A 6,981-nucleotide genomic window follows, 5' to 3' on the forward strand; every position below is an offset into this window, starting at 1 on the left:
TTTGCCATCCCGGCCTTTGCTGTCCTATATGGTGTTCCGGAAGTTCTGTTTGTACTCTTTGATTTACAGGGTGCAAACTGTGGGTTTGCAGCATATGAGTACATACTGTAGTACAAATGGCCTTGCAATATGAAGTTGAGTGATGAGCGCTACTGTTGAATTTTGGATATGCCATGTGGGAAGATGGTTTGGATATGAACATGATTTACTGTAGTGTGTGGAGCTCATTTTTCCAGCGTTTGTTTTACTGGATTAAATGGAGGAAAGCGGTGATGGATAGTATGAATGCATGGAAATAATGGCACGAGTCTCAGAACGTGTTACCATGATGTTAACTGGTGTAGCTGGTTTTCAGGCTGGAGTCCAAGTTCAAGCACAAATATGAAAACAATGTGTATATTTCAGGGTCATTTTGCAGCTTAGGTGCTGCTGGGCTCGTTACTAACAAGCACATGCTAGCTTTCTTTGTCGTTGTTGTTGTGTAACAGCCATGACTCAACTGTGTGTTAAACAGCTGGCAACAATCCAAAAGACATAAAGTACGAAGTGAAACAGACCCGAATTAAAACTGTGGCTGAATTCAGTGGTTGTCAGAACATAATATATGATATTATAACAACAGCAGCCAGTGGTAGAAAATCTGCAGGTCATCACTTCACCATTTCACCACATTGCACTCATCCCATTTGTTTTCCAGCCTGAAAAAGACAATGTTTTTAGAGAGTGCAGGGAGTGGATGATTCCCTAATAAATGTTACAGCCACAATCTTGGCCTCCCCCTCAGTTTTTCTTGGTGATATTTTTAGAGGGGCTCGGTCCACAATCCACATGTGAAAAGGCGAGGAATTGTTTTTGTTGATGCTCGTTTTACCACTTCAGTGCGGTGACTTGTGATGAGCTGGTGCCTCCATACGTCACGAGAGGCCAGAGTGAGTGGGAGTCAGGCTCCACGCTCTATTAAGGGGGGAGCCAGTCACCCAGGTTATTGGCCAACGAGTGACGGGGGACCGTCCCGTGGATTTCCACTCGCTGCTATTTTAGGGTAGCTGCAGGTCTGTTTTGAGTTTAGAGAAAAGCCACAATATCCTATTAAGCATTGTTAAAGTAATTGGGCAGTGTTTACTCAAAGGGCCTGCCTGGTTAAACTGAGGCTCCTGAGCCTCTGCAGATGCTATGCAAGTCAAACTAAGGCTGTGGATGGATGGATGGATGGATGGATGGATGGATGGATGGATGGATGGATGGATGGATGGACTTGATGATTCGCTGGATGGAGCGGAAGGATGGATGACTACAAGCTACACTGTAATTATGTCAATACACCCCAATTTTAAAGAATAAACTTACGACAACTTCATATGTTTATCCTTAAGTTTGAGGGCAAAAAGTAAATTTTCTCTTTCTCTTTCTCTTTTTCTCTTTCTCTTGCTTTATTTAACAGGGACAGTGCACATTGGTAAACATTGCTGTAAATATGCCAGAGCTGGCCAAAAGGCTGTTTTTCATCTGTAATCCCGGAATTGCACCAGAAATGAACCAACTTCTGATCCCTTGCCTGCAGCTGCAAAAGTTCAGCCATGCTGTGGCCTTATGGCGCACATCCAGCATCTCCGCTTTGTTTGGACGGACTGTGGCTCGGTCAGCACAGGCAGGTCAGACCCAACCAAAGCTCACCACGGGCTGACACATAAAGCACAGCTACCCAAAGCTGTGCCTGTGGTTTGAGTATAGTCCTAAAAAAAATAGACCGTCCAAGTTATTCTGAAAGAGTGTGCAAGTTTTGATGCGTCACCTGTTTTGGTTTTATTCATGGAATAGATGCTGATGACTGGTTCGTTACAAAGCCTATTACGTGTTTTTTTTAAAGCAATCTTTCACATTCCTGGACAATAATGTGAGGTGTGTCTGATATTTCCATATTTTGACATGAAGCCTGGCTGCCTAAATAACAAAGATGATTAGTCATTACATAGAAAACAGAAATAACTCATATCACTCAATACTTGATAAAACTTGTTAGTTTTTAAGATGCTTCAGGTGACTTATTTTCCATTAGCAGAATAAATATACAGACAAAACACGTGACTTGTATATAGAAGAAAATGCATCAGATAAGCTCACAATCTTATACTTCATTCAAGGTCATCATCATCAACATGCACCTTAAGACTTTGTAAGCAAAACCAACACTATCGAGATACTGTCTTTACTGCACAAGAGGAAATCAATTTGCCTGATATCAGACAGAATTATCAGCTCATTACACTCCGTTTCCATTTTCAGTCTGGCATTGCTAACCTGATGCACCACAGAACCATCTGGGAAGTCATCCATGGAAACTGTCTGTAATCAGATCAATGAACCATTTGACATTGTGGAAGAGTGAAAACATCTTGTCCATCATGAGAAGCCTTCAGTGCTGTTCTTTGTTCTTCTTTCAATAAAGAAATGCTCTCCAGTTCTGATAGAATTGATGCTATAGCAGCATCTACGCTACCCTCTTAGGAGCACTTGATTTCGAGCAAAAAGTCATGCTGCCGTCATACCTAAGCTGCCAGCAGTTACTCATAGGACTCTGATTGGTCCAAACCGCTGTGGTTCAACTTGAAGCCTGACATGATCTCACATAGTCTCATGATCTTGCAAATCCAGCTGTTTCACAAGCTAATGCTTCCTCTTTCTGAGGGGGGTTCGATTTAACTATCACTAATATATCCACCTGAATCAACTCAACACTGATTCGTAGCACACTGGTTTTTCTGGGGTTTTAAGAGTGGAGCGGAGTGAAGTAAAAACAGCCTATGATGTCAGGTGAAGAACAGCCTCGATAGCAGCTTCTATCTTGTTTATAGCAGTCGCCAGTGCTGTCATTACTCCTCTTGTTTCTGGCGCACACCTTAACAATGGCATTAGTCTTGCCCATGGCACTGATTGGTCAATTGTGTCCCCCTGCAGTGCTCATTGGATCGAATACTTTTTCAGCCAAGAAGCTGTTTCATGCCATGATGCCAGATGAAATCCTCAGTGGAGTGGGCCTATTCAACAGTCGGGATGCAAAAATAGATGCAACCTTTAGAACTGCAAAAAGAACTCATCACCAGATTTGTTGAACTCAAACTTACAGAAACATGTGACACATGGTGATGTACTCTAAACAAAGGAAGCGTTGCCTAATGGATCTGTCTGTCTGGGAATCTGTGATGAAACTCAAGAGGAAATGGAGAATATTCACAATTTTGGTGGTGACTGTTTCTTTGCATTTCCTCTTCTTTATAGTGACAATGGCAGTTACATGACATTATGATATGTGGCTTATAACCAAGCAGCCAACGCATTTCATTGTTTTTTATATTTTACAAAATAAAATTTCTTCATCTAATCATGTCAGAGAAGTATTTTCTTATCATTTAAAAGGTATTTCTTCAGAAACTATTTGACCCTTCTGATTGGTGGATCTTTTTTTTTTTTTTTTTTCATATATGAGCATACATAAGCGAGCACAATAAATGCGAAAAATAACTGACATTGAAGTGTTTATTTGCATTGTTTGTTTGAGAGAGGGTGCTCCAAACCAATCCTTCGCCACCTCTGCCATTCCTCCGGCTGGCTGTCATCCCGCGTGGTTTTGCTCTGAAGGGTAATCACAGCACAGTCTCATTCAGACACCTTCTGGTTCCAGGGCAGTTGAGAAAATGATGGGAAGCCATCTGCTGTCTGAGAAGAAAAAGAGCATCTTTACTGTGTCTGAGGTTTGGAGATGCTGGGTTGAGATTAGAGACACAAAAAATAAAAAAAAACCTTGGGCCCAGCAATTGCTTTGCTAATTCTAAATTGGTTATGCAACTGAAGAGTCTGTTAATGTTGCATCGGCTGAAGTGTCATTTGGCCAGAGAAGCAGCTGGTGAAGGTCAGACACAGAGCTTTTCTGAAGAGCTTGGCCCTCCATGTGGCATTGAAGCAACATTTTGGGAAACATTTGCTCTTTTGCTGAAAGTTAGATGAGAAGATCAAGACCACTGTCATATATATGTCTGATAAATAGATGACTACAGCCAGCAGTCTGTTAGCTTAGTCAAGCGTAAAGACTGGAAACAGTTAGCTAGCAAGCTCCGTCCAAAATCCTTTTTCCTCATGTCTGTACATTAAGGAAGCCCTGGGATGAGTTTCACTCAAACTGAAACATTTTCCACTTGCACAGATGCGTCAGCGCCTCTTTTCTTGACGCCCTGAGTAAATTTTGTGCCCACTCGCTTCTTTCCACTGACTTTATATGCTGTTACGCCTCGATCCTTACCTTCGAAGCTAAGCTAACCAACTGCTGGCTGTAGCGTTATATTTTGGCTTCTGTGCATTTGTGGGAGCGGTATCAATGTTCTCATCTAAACCTCAGCTGGAAGGCAAATAAGTTCCCGAAATACATTTCTTAAGTGTATTTTCCAAAATACACTTACTTGTGTGTCGAGTTTCTTCTTAAACGGTGTGTGAGTAATCAAGGTGTGAGCATTTGGACGTATTATGAATGACTTCTCACAGGTGCCAGAGCAGTAAGGTGGTAAATACTTTATGGCTCATATCACTCACAGAGGCATGTGAGACCGGTCTGGAGTCTACAGACTGAGGAAACAGATCTGACACACACAGAGATACACACACACACACACACACACACACACACACACACACACTGCACTGACACACTATCTTCTTCACCATATCAAGTGTGTTTGCACATCACAGCAGTCCTGCTGACAGACAGGAAGCGTTTTAGAGTCAAAGTTTAATCTCAACGACAGAGCCAAGCAGCGAGGAAAGGGTAAGATGGCACTGTGGGTAAAAGCGGGAGGGAGAGAAGCGGAACACAGAGCCCAGTTATAATTGCTTGCGTAGGCTGACACATCTGAATTTACAGGCTGCGCTGGAGCTGCGCCACTCATTTAAGATGCTTATTTAAGAGCAAAGAGAGAATAAAAAATACAGAGCAGATATTTTGTTCACTTGTTTCTTATTCCATTTTAGGCCCCTCCCTTTGCTTTGCTGTTCCTAAATTTGTCTCCCCTTGCTCAAACGTAAGAAGCCAAAATGACACCATTATTTTGACTAGACTGTTTTTCCTCCCGGGGAGAGAGGCCAGAGGAAGTGTAGGTGACCTAGACTGGTTAACCACCGCTTTACCGCGGGTTGGCTGGGGCAGTGCCTCCCCCGCAGCCACCCTCCACCGCCTGCCAGGTCCACATTACTACTACTACACGCCATGACCGCACGTGGCCCTCCTCCAGTGCCAGCCTCCCATCAGGTTCTTGCTGGGCGCTTTCTCTCCCTCCATTGGTGTAAACAGTCTGCCGTCTGGCCATCGTCTGGCACAGAGCTCATTTAGGTTGTACTGTATTTACAGGCATAACGTGTGTATGTTTGTGTATGTTAACCCGTCTTGGGCCTGTACCAGCAGTTCGGTCTTCATCGCGTGTGCACGATTCTGCCCTTGTGTTGTTTTTGTGTTACGTTTTCTCCATGAGTTGCAACACGTCCAACCTCAAGCTCCTGTCTGGGACCGATCAGCTGAAGAGCGTTGGCTCGGAAGCTGCAACGAAGTTTATTCTGAATGCAACAGGGGAGATACTATCTCTGCTCCAATCAGAATATATATTCACATTTACTTAGATCGTGTAGGAAGGGAAAAGATTTATAAACTCAGGACAATGTCAAGACAGTACACGTTAACTTGGTCCTGGGGAGATTACAGTGCACAGGGCTCCTTTTCGAGAAAAGTTCTCACACACCTCTAAAAATGTCCTCCTACAGCCAAGCACCAGATGTTGTCATCTGTCTACTGTTGATTAGAAAACACAAACAGCCAGCCGCAGAGATTCAAGCATGTCAGTTACTTGAGTTAAAACAGAAAGGGAAGACATGTTAAGTATCTTTCTCTCAGCGTTTGGCCCCTGTGTATTATTTGGGACTGAAAGGTGTACTGTAAACACTGCAGCCCGTGCTACGGTCACATACACATACACACACCGCCCACCACACTGGTTGTGGTACACTGCTTGAGGTGTTTCGGACCATTTCTATGTGGTAGCAACACTCCACTCAGGCTGGGGGACCGAGACATAACAACAGTCGGTCAGACCATGGATGTCTTTTTTGTTTAGATCTGTCTGGCAGCTACGTTAGGCTGTGTTACACACATTCATTTTCTCTTTGTCTTCCACGGGTTTGACGTAGAAGCCAGCAGGGTAAACTGTGAGGACAGCGTAGGGTCATTTTGAACTTTCTGACTTTCTGAACACACCTCATAACAAACCACACCCAATACTCAGTTGGGTTCACTTCAAAATATTCATTTCTGACCAATATTTTTACCACAATTATAGTTCCAGTTTCCTGTCACCTCCTAAAACAACACAGTCAAATCCAACTTTTCAAAGAATTTCACATTCAAGTGATTTCACACGTGTCATGTTACATAATTCTCACCGTTTTGCACCAGGAGCTAGCTGAAGTGCTGGATAAAAAGCGCTTGGCGGAGGAGCCTGTAGGAGAAACATGAAGAGATGACTCATTTTTAAAAGAATAATAATCTCATATTTGCACATGGCGAGACACAGGACCTGGTGGTGGTCTGCCTCTCTGCCGAACTTTCCATGTTTCTTCAGTGCGGTGGTGATGGCGGTGGTGTTAGTCCCAGCCGAGACGGTGTCATACTTTCCTGCGCAGCTGCTGCGCTGAAGTTTTCCCCTGTGTCTTGACCAGTGACCATCATCACGCCATTCGATGATGCTTTTCAGCAGACTACAAAGAGCTTTAAGGGCACACACTCATGTTTTTATGCTTGCACAGTGTATGAATATGTCTAAATTCCCTGTCAAACCCTCCATTTCAGTGTGCCAGACTTGCACACATGGCCTTACTCACATAAACAGCACTGATAAGCTACTGTTACTCCATCATCAGCTGAACAATCAGGTCCCTTTTATATCTCCA

The sequence above is a fragment of the Chaetodon auriga genome, chromosome 4 (assembly GCF_051107435.1).
Source record: "Chaetodon auriga isolate fChaAug3 chromosome 4, fChaAug3.hap1, whole genome shotgun sequence".
Classification (NCBI taxonomy): domain Eukaryota; kingdom Metazoa; phylum Chordata; class Actinopteri; order Chaetodontiformes; family Chaetodontidae; genus Chaetodon; species Chaetodon auriga.